This window comes from Miniopterus natalensis, chromosome 5, assembly GCF_054644295.1.
Source record: "Miniopterus natalensis isolate mMinNat1 chromosome 5, mMinNat1.hap1, whole genome shotgun sequence".
Classification (NCBI taxonomy): Eukaryota; Metazoa; Chordata; class Mammalia; order Chiroptera; family Miniopteridae; genus Miniopterus; species Miniopterus natalensis.
The window spans coordinates 71,543,779-71,560,011 of NC_142085.1; the positions used below are offsets into that span (position 1 = coordinate 71,543,779).

Here is a 16,233-nt window from a genome sequence, read left to right on the forward strand (position 1 = left end):
AAAATATGGTTCAAATTGTGCATTCCCTCTGAAATTCTCTGATTTCTCTAAGGAAGAGTTATTAAGTCCTTTTTCTGAGTATAATTTCAATTGTTTACATATTTTGTCTAAGGGCCCACATGCTATTTATCTTTTTCTGTTCAACATTTAAAACAATTACTGGAACAGAACTGGTATTTAAGTACTTATTAAATGGAGTGCAGACTTCAGGCTATCCCCAGGAATTTCATTACTATATCTAGTTTAACACACATATGGAACTTCAGGCTATCCCCAGGAATTTCATTACTATATCTAGTTTAACACACACTCAGGAACATATGACTCATGGATCTCTAATTTCAGAGATAAAAGAAGAGGAAGGTCAAATTTGAAAAAGCAAAGCCAACAAGTGAGGGAAAAAGCCATGGCCTGTAAAATGCTCCCCACACATACTCCTTCCTGACAGAGCAAGAATGACGCTCCTCTCCCAGGAGCCAGCACTAGGACAGGAACTAGGCAGGGATGCCGCTTTAGGAAGGAGGAGAGGTGAAATTCTTTTCTCCTTCTATCCACGCCACACCATCCAGAGTTTGAAAAGAATGAAAAGGGTGTCCTATGTGCAGAACTGTGCACAACAAAGAATTTCAACTACTCCCACTCCATCTTTTCTCTATGTGTGCACTGAATACTGCAGAGTAGTAGGCGGTCAACTTGTAAGCCAGCTCTCCACTACGAGTCTGCTATAGGCCCAGCAAGAAAAGGAGCACTTGGGAGCTGCAAGCAAATTAAACAACAAAGGTGAAATGTCTGTTCAAGTCAAGTTTGTCTTTTAGGAGAAAGGAGGAACTTATTAATGTAAAACAACAAAAGAAACAAAAATCAGTAAAAAACAAGAGGCCAATACTGACAGGGACTATGAAAAGGAAATATCACTATAAATCCAATACTGACAGGGACTATGAAAAGGAACTATCACTATCGCCTTTATCTCAAAAGAATTCATGAAATAGAACCATAAGATTTGGATACCTGGCTAAGACTGGATCTGGGGATTCAATAAGACTAAGTATCTTATAAACCACCAATTGGATCTCAAAATTCTTCATCTATTTTTTTTCAATAAGAGCTTTTTGACATATAATTCACATATCATGTGATTCACCCATTTAAAGTGTACAATCTAACAGTGTTTTAAAGTATTCACCAAGTTGTAAAACCATCACATCACATTTAGAATATTTTATTACCCTAAAAATAAAGCCCATACCCATAAGGAGTCACTTCCCCTTGCTCTCCAACCTCCCCAGTTGTAGGCAACCATGAATCTACTTTATATCTTCATAGGTTTGCCTATTCTATATATTTCATATGAATGGAATCATACAATATGTGTTCTTTTGTAACTGGCTTCTTTCTCTCAGGATGTTCTCAGGGTCCATCCATATTAATGCATGAATCAATACTTCTTTCCTTTTACAGCCAAATATTCTACTACATGGATAGAGACAATTTTCTCCTGGTTCAATGGCATCTTTATTTTTCCTTTCCCTCTAGCTACTAGAGGTCTAGAAAAACTGGCTCACACCCAACACAAACACATTGGATGAGGAAATGTTCCTTTCTTATTTATGTACTCTCTCCTACTCTCTTGGGTGTGTGTGTGTGGGGGGGGGGGTTGTTCCTCCATACACATACATCTATATACAAATGAGTCTCACATCCATGTCTCCAAGTCATACTCTTAACTCTGATCAGTGGTGTCTACATGGTTTTTGAAGCTATAGGAACTTGCCAATTTCCTTTTCAGCTGCCAGTGGCACTGGCAACTAGAAATCTCTATCTTGGACAAGATACTGAGCATTTAGGCATGGACAAACCAATAGAAATAGTTTCACTTTCTTAATTGTGAGCAATAGCATAAAGCTTTGGATTTGCTCCATTTCCTGTCCCAAACTATAAAAATGTATTTGTCAAAATATAGCCTTTGACAGAAAAAGCAATGGTTTTTCTTCATGTCTGATTTTAAAGAAAGTAACAACCTAAAAAGCAAGAAGGGGAGGCATCTTGAAATATTTTATGTATTTTTAAAGGTCTTTATATAAAACAAGTAATGAGGGGCAGTCTATTTTGTAGACTGCTCTATCTCAGTATCTGGCTATATAATAGGTGCTTAACAAATATTTGTAGAATGAGTGAATAAATGTACCTATTTCCTAAGAACACACAACCAGTTTGAGGGTAAATGTCACTATTTCTAAGACACTTAATTCCAGTGCCTTCTTTCAGATCCTGAATGGCTTATCGCTGTCTTGAGGCCTGTGCGTGGCGCCATTTCCTGTCCCTAGAAGACTCTTCCTCCCATGATCTCCATGTGACTGGCTCCTTTTTCCCAGCAACATCTCATTACATGCTAGAGAAGCCTTCAGTGACCATTGGGATCTGAAGCCAGAAGTCACCACCCCTGCTACAATCCACTGATGTAACTTACTGCATCATAATGCTAATCATTTAAAATGATCTAGTTAGTATATTGTTTAATACCTATCCTTATCTCTGGCATATAAATATGAGCGATTAACCACATTCTGTAGCTCAGCTCTTCCATTTGTTAAACTCTTATATTATTTGGCTTTAGTTCAGAATGCCAAGAATTATTTTTCACTTTCATACACTAAGCTTCCAAATTAAATGGACTCACGACAAACTTTACTCAGACTAACTGCACATGTTTTATGTATTTTTCAACCACCAGCACTTAGCTAAAGTTTGGTATCCTAACCAAGACTTTCGGTTTGACTTTGTTATCAGGAGAAGTAAAATATCTTTAGAAAAATGATGTACACCTCATTAATCAGTTAATATGGTCTCCTATTAACTTCTACAGAAACTTTGAAACTGCAGCATAATTTTTAACTAGTCACAAGTTTGAGATGAACTTCTCAAAATGGCCTGTAAAGCAGAGGCTTGTCCACATCACAAGACAGCTTAACGACCTTATCAATTTATGCTCCTTATCAGTTTATGCCCCTGAGGCTCAGGCCACCTCCAGAAGAAGCGTCCACCTCTGACATTACTAAACAGAACAGCATTTCAAAATCATTTCCTTTTCTTCCAGATTCTGCACAAGTTTTAAATTACATGTAGTTACAGTCAGAATACATTGATGGGAATTAAACAAAATTAACGTATGTATACAAGAGCCAGGCAAATGCAAGAAACTTGAGAAAAATATAGCATTTGACCAGACGAGCAATGTTATCTTTATGTCTGAATTTAAAATAGCAACCTAGAAAAACAAGAGAGGAGGCATCTTCAAATATTTTATGTATTTTTAAACGTCTTTATATAAACCAATGAATGGCATGTAGGAAACATCAAGGAAAGTTAGTTTTAATCAAGCCTAATAGAAAATCGATCACAAGGAGCCCCTGAATGGACCTATGTGGTTCCTTTACTATAAGCCCTATATTTTCAGTTCTTCTGTATCCGGAAGGAGAACTTCAAAATGTGTTTTCTAAATCAGTGGGTGAAAAAGAGGAAGAGGTCAACCCGTGCCTGTCGGATCGCGGCAGGAGCCGGGTTCCTGCCGGCTCCGGGGTCGGTCCCGCCCGGTGCGCCCGAGGAGCGCGGCCCGGGCGGCGAGGCGGGAGGCGGCAGGGGCCCGACTGGTTGGACTGGCCGGGCCGCGGGGCCGGGCGGCCGGGCGGCCGGGCGGGGGGCGTGGGCCGCGGGGGCGCTGCGGGAGCCGGGAACCCCCGCCCTCCGCGTCGCCGGCGGCGCGGCGCGGGACCGCCACCTGACCACGGGTATAAACAAGGAGGCGCGGCCGCCGCGGGGACGTGGCGCCTCGGGGCCCGGCCGGGGACCCCCGCATGCTCGCTTACCTCAGCCTCCTCGGCTTCCTCCTCCCTCACCTCCTCCTCCTCCTCCTCCTCCTCCTTCTCCTCCTCCTCCTCGGGCCACAGGCTCCCCCGCACCCCAAAGCCCCCAGCTACGATTCTCAGCAGATGGGTGTTGGCGACGGGGCGCCCACCACTGCGCATGCCCGCAGTGCAGCCAGGAAGGAGGCGGGGCTTGCTTCCCTCCCATTGGACCACGGGGCTGAGCGACAGAGGTCGCCTCCCGCCCCCTCTTGTTCCAAGCAGGGGACCGGGGGTATCAGCAAAATGGCCAGGGAGGTATTTTGGGGGCCTGACATACAGATGGTGAACACCTTAGTTTCCGTGCAGAAAACCACACCAAACAACCGAGAGAAGGAAACGGAAGGCAGCCGTGTTTTTTAAGTGGTGATGCCCGCCTCCCTGGCCTCAGGTCTGCAGCCAGCCCTCTCAGCTCCTGTCTGTCTGGTTTCCTGACCCTTTACTCAGCAGCAGACGCTTTCACAGGTTCGGTAAAAAATGCGAACGCAAAGCAACAATCCAGCGGGAGCAATGAAAGCATAAGTAGTCACCGCCGCGTGCTCATTTAGCAGATAAGTCTTCATAGCGTGCGAGTCATTTTAAGCATCCTTGAAGGGCAGGGCATATTTCGCACTGGGTTTGAAAAAAGCAGAGAATCTTCCAGTAATCAATTTTCCAATAGAATGTAATTGTTAGATAGAAAGCGTCACTTCCTTCAGGTGGAAGAACGGCCTCACCAAACTAATTAGAAGGTAGATTGGCTTGGCCTTTGCTTATATTAAGGCAACACTGTTTTCTGAAAGGATCCTCAGGACATCAGAAGTCCTGATGCACTTAGGTGGGGGAAAAAAACAACAACACCCAAAATATTTTGAATTGGTACCACCTAAGCAAATTCTAGTTTGTTTGGTGCTATACATACATATGCTTAAGTACATAAATATGGTCAGCCAGGGACAAGAAACACAAAGATCTCTTGGTTTATCTTTCACTAAGAAATGGGAGAAAGAATTTTTTCTATTTCTCATCTTTATTGAAGAAAACGGCAGTGCAAGTGTGATAATAAGCAGCAACTTATACTCTATGCCTATAAAGAGGGAGCAATAGAGAGAGGCGGGCATGCTGGCCAAGCAGAAGCACACATTCCATATAAAGGCGCAGCATGATTCAGCTAGAGCTGCTGGTAGACTTCTAGGGATTTGGGCCCAATATAGTCAAATTACGTGCTTTGTCAAGATATAATGGAGCCTGGCCAGCGTGGCTCAGTGGTTGAGCGTTGACCTATGAACCAGGAGGTCATGGTTGAATTCCCAGTCAGGGCGGTCAGGGCACATGCCCAGGTTGTAAGCTCGATCCCCAGTAGGGGGCCTGCAGGAGGCAACAGATCAATGACTCTCTCATCACTGGTGTTTTTCTCTCTCTCTCTGTCTCCCTTTCTCTTTCTGAAATCAATAAAAAATATATATATATATGGAAATTCAGATTTTTATGTGGAATTTCTCCTTTTTCAATATTCTTAAATTTTTATTAATCATTCTGGGATCAGATAAAATGTTTCAACCTCTGTAATAGACAATAGTGTAAACCATAGAGTTTTAAAGCTGGAGAGGCCTGTGTAGATCTAGCTCTACTTCCCCATTTTACATATTAAAGAAACTGAAACCAAAAGAAAATTCATCAAAATCACCCAAATGATTATGAGCAGCACAGGTCCAGATGACTTACTTCAGAACCTTGAGTACTTCCTGCCATAGCATTCATTCAGCAAATATTCATTGAAAATTTGTCATATGTCAGGTACTGTGTGGGGCATTGCAGATAATTAAGATGACTAGGGTATGGTATTTTCCTTCAAGGAGTGAGATCCTTCCCAGGACACTGTAAGAGGTGCATGGTAAAGATTTGTACACAGCACCGTGGGATCCCAGCGATGATGATGCCTTACCGTAGAATCAGGGGCCATTCCAAAGGGGATGCTAACAGAATCTTGAAAGATGTGTAAGAGTTCACCAGGAAGACAAAATGGGAAAGGCAAATGGAAGAGCACATAAAAATTTATAAAACCATAGGCAAATGCAAACTCTTAGGTATAATAATAATAATATAATTTGGTATATAATTTGGTGTATAATTTTATTTAGATAAAGCCTAGTGAGTGGGTTGGAGGGCCATGAGACTGGAAAGGCAAGTGCAGTTTATACAATGGAAAGACTTGTTATCATGTTAAATAGGAGTTGAACTACTAGAGGATTCTAAGCAAGGGTGTGTGTGATGTGCTCATAGTTCCGTGCACTGAAGAAAACTCTGGAGAAGTTGAGGAAATTAAAGGGAAACAACATTGAGACCAGAGAGAGAGAGAGAGATTGAGATTATGACTTGACCATTTAGGAGGCTGTTGCAGTAAGAATCTCCCCGATATCAGAGATATTGAAGGACTGCATGAAGGTTGGATGCATTGGAGAAGAAGAGGTGAGGACTGCTTTGAGAAATATTTAAGAGTTGGAAATCATTTCAATATGGAAAGTATGCCTACTCTTAGGATATGTGAAACAGCTGAACACAATGTAGCTGAAGTCTAAGTTTGTTAATAAAGTAATCGCACTTTGAGCATGGAGATGGTGAAATGAGAGAACAAAGTGACAACAAGTTTGATGTCGAACGTGTTATATTTTCATATTCAGGGGAAGTGATATCCAGTTTGAGGTGTTCAGTGTCCTACAAGTACTTGAAAATGTGGGGTGCAGTTCAGGATAGAGCTGTGGTTGCAGCTATGGAAAGAGATGAGCTAACTCATTCTAAGGATGGAATGTGATGAACTTTCTATGTTTAAGGAGGGCAGAGGGGGGGAAATAACAACCTTAAAAAGAAGTAATCAGAGAAATAGGAAATAAACCAGGAAAAAGTAAACTAAGGAAGGAAGGAGGACATTTCTAAAGGAGGTAATGATCTATGATATTTCATGTCACAGGAAGTTCAAGTGAATTAGGAACTGGAACTTGTGGATTGGACTTGAGAAGAAGTGGCGGTGAATTTAGGAAGAGGCATCTCAATCACTCAAGGAACTGTCATGCAAAGAAGTTACATCTACAGAAGTTCTGGTGCCTTCTGCAAACATCCCTTCACATTGCCTTTGGCAGAAGCCTGGACTGCAGGAGGGGCAAGTGCAATGGGCCAGAGGCTATGCAGCCTGCCAGGTTAGTGAGGGGACTGGAACCAATGCCCGGCTGTCTGAATTCTCCTCTTGGACCCCTTCCAATTTCTCACATTTTAAAATATGTTATGAGAGGATTCCTTCCAGGACTTTTGAAAGCTAAGAATAGATTTCACTTCTTTGTATTCAAATGGAAAAATATGGTATGGTTTAGGTATGCCTTGGACCCAATAGGACTCAAAAATTCTGCTGATTTAACAAGTGATCATTTCATGTCCTCCCCACCCCCCACTCCCAAATTCTGTATATTTGGGGGAGATACCTATGTCTGAAGGCTTGTGATTTGGATTTTTCAAAGCTAGTGATTTTTGGGATTTTGGTTTTTTGGAAAGATTTTGACGGGCAATCAGAAGTCAGTCCTCGAGTGGGAATTAATCTGTGTATTTATGATGTCCCTATTAAAATACCACTGAAATAACCTCTGCTGTGTAGGATGGGGGACTCTCCACTGCTGTATCTCCAGTGTCTGGAGTAGCAATTCTGGTGAATGGAAGGAGATAATTGTCTGTTTATGTAATAGTTTCCGAACTAAAAATATTTTTTAAATGACCACATATGTGACCTTTTGGGAGAGCCAGAGAAGTAAAAGACACAAGAAAGAAAATACAGCAAGACAAGGAATTTATGGATAAGAGAGAGGTACAGGTTGACTTGTGAAAGTTTGTGTTTGATTTATAATACAAACCCACAGCTGTTTTATGAAATCTGTGCTAGATTAAAAGGCAGCTTAAGTTAATATCTAATAAACAAGAGTTTGTTCTGCTTTGTTGCCTACTTTTAAGCAACTCCCAGCTCTGTCTGCAGCCTGCTTGTTTTCTAAGACCACACAGGGGCCTGGTAATATGCCAAGCACAGACCAGACGTTGCTCTGACTTTTAAACATAGAGGTAAGAGATAGACATCCCATAGAAACCTGACATGGACAATGATAGCAAGATGACTGGCATATTTGTTTCTAATTTTACCTCCTAAATATTGTTGATATGTGTCTTATTGTCTCTGTCCATCACTGTCTGTGGCCCAGTCCACGCCAACACCCTCCTCATTGGCATCTCTACCTCCAGTTCAATTCAACTTTGTTATCCTCAAAGCCACTGCTAAGTGCTTGAAGCACAAATCTGAAAACCTCACTCCAGGATTCATGCCACCCCAGTGATTGCAGCATACCCCTAAAGGTACTCCTTAAAAATTAAAGTGCTTGGTAACCTATGAACACAGACATTGGTATGGGGAAGGCCTGGGGGTGGGATGGATGAGGGGTGGAGGGGATCAATGAGGGTAAAAAGGGGACATCTGTAATACTTTCAACAATAAAGATTTAAAAAAATTAAAGTGCTTGGGCTTAGCAGGGTGGGGGGTTGTGTAGGTTGCAGGAAGGAAGCAGAGAAGGGCATTTATGTAGAAAGGTCTGGGAAACCATGGTACGATGCATTCTGGAAGATTTACAGTCACGTTTGTAAATTAAAGGTGCTGAGAAGTGACTGAGTAAAGAAACAAGTATAACTTTCTTTAACTCTGTATTTTCTGAGTGTATTTGACTGTAGAAAGTTTTTATACTTAATGACTGGAAGGACCTTCAGAATATGCATTATGGAAAATATTGCTCTCAAAATGAAGTCCAGTTACAAAATGAAATATGTGTTATTATGCTATTTTTAATGGTATATATAGAGAGAAAGAGAAACAATAACATCTGGAAGAAAATACATGCAGACTTTAACTTAAAAAATTTTTATTTTATATACTTATGAACTATTCAATTTTTTCTTTTAGCAAAATCCTTGTGGAAAAAATAAAGACATCTCTTATTTGAAAATAAATAAAAGATATGTAGATAGGGAATATCATGGGGGGGGAGGGATGCTATGGCTCGAGGCTATGTTTGACTCTGTGGTAATAATTCTTTGATCTTTGAAGTTAAAGAGAAAATGATTTCCATAGTTTTAATTTGTGGTGAGATTGTTCTTGAATGCACTCTTTAAAAGTTTAAATGTCAAACTATTTTACAAAACTATAGTAATTAAAACAATTTGGTATTGTTACAGAAACAAACACGTAGATCAATGGAACAGAATAGAGAGCCCAGAAATAAACTCATGAATATATGGCCACTTAATCTATGACAAAGGAGCCAAGAATATACAATGGGGAAAGGATAGTCTCTTTAATAAATGGTGCTGGAAAAACTGGACAGCTACATGGAAAAGATTGAATATAAGACCTAAAATCATAAAATTCTAGAAGAAAACACTCAAGTTCCTTGACATTGGTCTTGGAAACAACTTTTTGGATTTGACACCAAAAGCAAAGATAGCAAAAGAAAAAATAAATAAGTGGGGCCACAGTAAACTAAAAAACTCCTGTACAGCAAAGGAAACCATCAGTAAAATGAAAATGGAACCTATGGAGTGGGAGAAAATATTAACAAATTAGATAGCTGGTAAGAGATTAATATCCAAAAAATATAAACAAGTCATACAACTCAATAGCAAAACAAACAAACAAACAAACTAATTAAAAAATAAGCAGAGTTCTGGATACACATTTTTCCAAAGTAGTCATACAGATACAGGTACATAGAAAGGTGTTTAATGTCACTAATCATCAGGGAAATGCAAATCAAAACCACTAGGAGATATCACCTCACACCTGTTAGAATGGCTACTATCAAAAAGACAAGAGCTAGGTGTTGGTGAGGAGGCAGAGAAAGGGAGCCCTTGTCCACCGTGGGTGGAAATGTAAATTGGTACAGCCACTATGGAAAATAGTAGGCAGGTTCCTCAACAAATTAAAAATAGGTCTAGAATCAATGACAAAACTAAACAAAAATGCTTTGTGGATTTCTGTTCAGTAGATTATTGTGAAATTATTAACGGCATTTGGTGATCAGTTGGGATCTTATCTGTTTTAGTGGGAAGAATAGCAAACTGCTCATCATAAGACATCTTCCATCACATATATACAGGGTGGGGCAAAGGTAGGATTACAGTTGTTCATATGGAAAACAATACAATAATTAATAATACAAGAATAAACTGTTTTGCAGACTCACAACTGTAAACCTGCTTTGCCCCACCCTGTATATAGGACTAAAGGTGTTCAGAACGAGCCACCCCAAGATGCGCTTCTGTGGTATGGGGCTTGTTTTGAGCTAAAGGCAATTTTAGTTTCAGGCTCAAGAGAAATGTCTGCCCTTCCCTTTAACTACCTAAAAGAACTTAAATTAGAGGCTTTGCCCACAATAAGAGATTATCAGCAATAACCTTTTTGACCCACGTATATGGCTATATGGCAGAGCAAACTTTTATTTGCTAAACATCCCCTCTTATCATTCTGCAAAGAAGTCCCCAAGGTACATTACCTCATCCCTAGCTCAGAATGTCATATATATGTACCTCAGTCCCCCATCTATCTCTGAACCTCTAGGTCATGTGGGGTCTCTGACTAGCTCATGTATGTGGAGTTCCCCTATATATGCATGTATTAAATTGGTTATTTTCTCTTGCTAATCTGCCTCATGTGTATTTGATTGTTAGACCAGCCAGTAGAACCTTGAGGGTAGAGGAAAGTTTGTTCCTCCCCAACAGGACCATGAAACATTGGGTGAAACTTGTTTGGAGTCAGTTGATGGCATCTTGGGGTCAGTTACTTTACCTGTTGCAAATATTGTAACCCCTGTAAACTGTAAGTACACTGTCAAGTGAAAGTGAAAAGCACCAGAAACAGCTAAACAATTACAGATCCGCAAGTAAATAACCTTTCTTTTTCTTCTGTGAATAACCAATGGAAGCTCAGAGAGCTTGGAGATGTGTGCGGGGTCACAGAAACCAGAAGCTTGAATCCTACTTGTCCTTACTAACTCACTTCAGAGTCTCTTTGACGGAGAACTTTCTACAATAGACATTTCCACCTGGCTCTCCCCAAGTCCTTGCCCTTCCCCACTCCTATCCCCCAGAGAGTGCTCCTCCCTCTTTCTAGAGTTCTTATCTCACAGCACTGGAATTGTTTACTTGCTCACCCAAAGTAGGCTATGAAATCATTCAGGCCAGGGACTGTGGCTTTTATCTGCATTCTTTGCACCCAGCACGGATGGCTGGCTAGAAGGTGCTTAGCGAGTGTGAAAGGAATGAGTGGATTTTTCTGTCTCTGACTTTAGAGCACTTTCCTTTGAACAGTGCTACTTCCCTGGAGCAGTTTTTCTCTGAAAGTGTTCTGTGGAGTGCCACAATCATTCGGGGTGCTTGCTTTAAAAAGCACACTTCTGATTTCACTTCAGTCCTAGAGATGAGAACTTCTGGGTGCAGGGCCTGGAGATCTTAAACAAGCCCCTCATGATTTTAATGAAGCCAAAAATTCAAAAACCTTTCTTGGAGTTGTTTTTATGGAGGGGTGCTTTGGAAGGGAGGGAGTAGATAGGCAGCTAACTGGCATGCTTTCAAAGTGTTTGTTGGGAGAACTCTTCCCCTTCCCGCCCCCCACTTTTTTGTAGGGGCTCATTTTTAAACAGACACTTCTAGGCCTTTACCTATTTAGCTTGTCTCCTGTTTCGTCAGCCCAGTATTGTTCAGTGACCACTAAGGGGCAGCAGAGTATAGAAAAAAATGAGGACTGCAAAGCACAATGAAATATTACCTATGAAATAGTTCAGTGATAAAAACGTGCTCCAACCCCCTTCCTACTTTTACCTACCATTTTAGGAATTTTATTTTCAAACATCATAATTTATATTAGTTTAATTAAATTATTTCTAGATTATGAATTCAGTTCCCTCAAAATCAAGAAAATAAATTAATGGAGAAAGAAGGAATACGTTAATGGGATAGAGCTGAGTATAAATCCTAGCTGAGTGATCCTAGATAAATGAGGGAGTTAATAATAAAAGGGAGCCTGTCCGGGCGTGGCTCAGCGGTTGAGCATCGACCTAGGATCCAGGCGATCAGGGTTCGATTCCCGGTCAGGGCACATGCCCGGTTTCGGGCTCAATCAGTGACTCTCTCATCATTGATGTTTCTATCTCTCTCTCTCCCTCTCCTTTCCTCTCTCTGAAATCAATAAAGATATATTTAAAATAATAATAATAATAATAAAAGGGAAAAAATGAACAAGATAATAAATGGGGCAACTGATCCAAGAAAGAACACACAAAATGTAGAGAAAATAAGACATATTTAAACAATTCTTATTAGTACTTCTAGAGAAATTCAAGTGTGAATTGCATAAACATAAAAGAGTGGGCAGCAATAATAAGGTAAAATCAGGGGACGACAGAAAGTCTATCATGCTTCTGTAATTACTGGGTAAGAGTCACTAGACAAAACAACTCCTTCACATAAAACTATGCATTTCGGACATAATCAAAAAGCAGCTACCTGAAGGCACTGGAGAGCAAACAGGAGTCAACAGATTTTGGTGGGAAGGACATGCTTGAAGGAATGGAGGTGTAAAAAAAGTAACTTCCCTTTTCATGATTTTTAGCCTAGGGCCAAGCTTAGCCTGACACATGGATTAGCAGGGACTTGTGGGCAAATGTCATCTTGGATGACTTAGCATAAATCCATTCTTTCCAGAGACATACACCCCTCCAGACCATCCCAGGTGTTGCCTACTCCCCTGTGGTAGCTTTCAAACTATACTGTTTCTTTAGTTGTTGCTGTTTTAAGGATGGGAAGGTGAGGGGCTGGGTGAGTTACTGCTAATTTTAATCAATCTTATTGCTTTTAGACATCTAAAACTATTAGCCTAGAAAATACTTACACACTGATTATGTTAGTATCAATTTGATAAGATTAACTTTCCAAATCTTCTCAAGATGTCTAAACCATGAATGGATATAAAAGTAAAAAGCACAAACTCTGGAAATATAAGCAATTAAAGAAATATATTTGCCAAATAAGTTTAGCAAGCTATTATAAGTAAATGTGTCCTCAGTCTTCACACTCTGTACTATAGGGATTTTTGAGGTTATAATTTGAAGGAGGTGCAATTTATTTTTTCCTTCTTGGAAAAAATGAAGGATAGTTTGTCATTACTTCGAAGTGGTTACTCAGAAGAGATAACTTGGTAAATAAAACTCAGCTTTTAGTAGCCTAATTATTTCTCAACTCAGGTAGTTACAGGTGAGATTTCAAAAGGCAAAGTAACACAATAAAGGGATTTTCTAATGATTAGCCATTACATTCTATAAAATAGATAATGATAACATATATCACTGGACTAAGTATATTGCCAACCATTTATTTAGTACTAAATATCACTATAATTTTAATAGCTGTCTGCAACAAGTTTCCACTCTAAATATATTAAAAATTTGGAAATAAGTACTTTTTGGAAAGATTAAGAGGTTACAGTTAATATTTTTAAAAAAGGGTAGGAGAGTTTCTAACTTTCATTTTAACTAGATTTTTTCCCTCTACCAGTTTCAAACTGCCACCTCCTTGTTTTAAATTGCTGAAACTGAAAACCTGAGACCTTTAAAATCATTCCACCATGAAGGCGATGGCGAGCGCTCTCCCCCAAGCTGAGGCTGTGGGCTCTGCTGTGAGCGTGTGACCGGCTCGGTGTCAAGACTCCTCACTCGCCAGGACCTGGGGCAATTCTGCAGCGTCCTCGGGCTGGGGGCTGTGCCGGCCGTGTTTGGGGACTCACTGGTCATTGTCGCCATCGTGCGCTTCAGAAGCTGCACACACCTACCAACTTGCTGGTTGCCCCCGGCCTGGCCGACTGCAGGCGGCAGTGGCCGTGATGCCCCTCGGCGCAGGGAGGCCCGTGGGGAGCTGCTGGTGCCGGGGGACAGTCCCTGTGAACCTCACACATGCTCCATGCTCCCTCTGTTCTGCGGCTTCATTGCGTGGCTGCTGTGTCTGCGCTGATGGAGGTATGGCCCTCACTGACCCTCTCACCTCTCCAACCAAGTTCACTGTCGGTGCCGGGAACGTGCACGGCGGCCTCTTGGCTCTTTCCTGTCGCCTATAGTTTTGCTATTTTTTACACTGAAGAGGCTGAACTGGTAGTTGCTCTCACGTGGGTAGGAGGCTGTCAGGCTCCACTGAATCAAAACTGGGCTCTGCTTCGTTTTCTGTTCTTTACACCCACTGTTGCCATGGGGTTTATAGGCGGGAAGATATTTTGGGGGGCCAAACACCAGGCTAGGGAGCCAGAAAGCACAGCCAGCCAAGCTCAGTCCTCAGAGTCACGAGGGGAGGGAAAGCTGCTGCGACACTGGCCATGGCCGGGGCAGCATTTCTCGTCCCTCGCCTGCTGCGCGTTATTGATGCTGTGACCGATGCTTACGTGGGCTTTATAACTCCTCCTTGCGGGTGTGAGGTTTTAGTGGGGGGGCTGTTATAATTCCGCTGTGAACCCCTTCATATATGCTTCCTTTCACCCCAGGTTTCGGAAGGCAGTAAGACTTACTGTAAGAGGCAGAGCCCTAAGGTGATTCATCAACAATTAACTTATTTTCTGAGGAAGCAGATGCAGATGAACAAGATTACAGCAGGGACTTCAAAATTAACATGGAATTAAGGTCAAGTGCAAAATTAAACACTTGAACCTAGAGGGGCAGCTGTCATCACTTGCCAGGTAGGACGATATTAGTCAGTAGAGGCCTTGCTGTCTTCATGCATTTTGGCATTTTTTAGAATTTAGTGATGGGTGAATAAAATTTGCTGATTACTTCCCATTTAGTATTTGTCTATGGTTTTCTAATTTCTCTGGTAATTTCTAATGCCGTCTCGATTTTCTACTTGTTTCTTCAAATAATGTAAGCTTTGTAGTTTCCCCCACACTTATTACCAATGTTTGGTTTTCTGAAGTACATAGAGAGTTTTAAGAAAGTCCCTGCATAGCTTGCAATTTAGATTCTTTGGGGACAAAAATCTTCCTTAAAGCATATTTTGTTTGAGAAGTAAATATAAGATTATAAATTCTTGAAACTTTTTAAAACCTAAAATGACTTTATAAAAAGCTGCAATGTGAAACTTCCTGGTAATTGAAGATGGTCTGAAAAACACTGTAACTTTTACATTTTCTGAACCCTGGCAATGCTTCTCTGCATTTTACAGAGACTGTGTTCACAAAGACCATGTACAGTGATTATATGATTACACACTACATCTTACTTGGGGAGAACAAAATTTATTATGGTCAAATAAGTATGTGGACAAAAGGATGGTTTCTGTAGTTTTAAAAAAGTAATTTGAAGTAGAATAATTTTATAAAAGAGCTAATTCAAATCCACTGTTTTTTTTTTTTCCACTTTTGAGTTCCTTTTTTTGCACCAGACACTGATTTGGCGCTAGAAATAAAAAACAGTGATTTAAATATAACCAAGGATTATTTCAAGATAGCAAATACCCAAACTGGTATTATGCACTCCAGGGATAGCTTGCTTTCTTATTTGAGAATATTTCTTAGTCACATAAATTTTAATTAAAAATATATGTTGATATGTTGAGTGTTTTAAGATAGAGTAAAAATTTGAAAAACTAATAAGAGGGTGATTTGCCTTCTCGAGTCTTTGAATCACAGCCTCAAATTTTTTAGGTAGTTCATTTTCAGACTATTCTGTAACAAACGTGTTTTATGACATGAGAAGAAGAGGTAACTAAGTAAACAGAGTTATATAAACATTATATATGTTTTATAAATAAACCACTTTACAAAGATTAAGGTTTTTTCATATTTGCCCATTGATACCTTTCAAACAGAGCTCACAGCATTTAGGAAAAATTAGTTAAAGATAAAAGAGGGTAAAAGGAATATGAAGGTCTGCATAGCAGAATACCTGTTTGTGATTCAGACCATATGTCAAGGAGCAGGCCTATTGACGACCTTTTGAATGACCACAGTTAAGGTCCCCACCCTCACTCCTTAAGAAGAGCTCGGAGTTTGTGTCCCTTGGATGGTGAGTCAGTAATGTCTTCATAGAAACATGTTCCTTCCCTCATCTGCAAGTGTAAACTGACACTGACACTCATATAATATGGAAAACCATTGAGGGGACTTAAATATATATAACATAGTGTTCTGTTCATTTGCACTATAGAGAGTATAATCTGTAGATAAACAGGTTACAGTAGTAAATACTGTCCAGTGATATTCGAAAGCTCTTATTTGCACCAGTAACCAGGAAATACACTT

General features: G+C 40.5%; 1 pseudogene; it reads left to right on the top strand.

Annotated features, from left to right (window-relative positions):
* The first annotated feature begins 3,989 nt into the window (after window positions 1-3,989).
* On the top strand, window positions 3,990-14,642 carry LOC148093129 (trace amine-associated receptor 9-like; annotated as a pseudogene).
* Window positions 14,643-16,233: the final 1,591 nt, after the last annotated feature.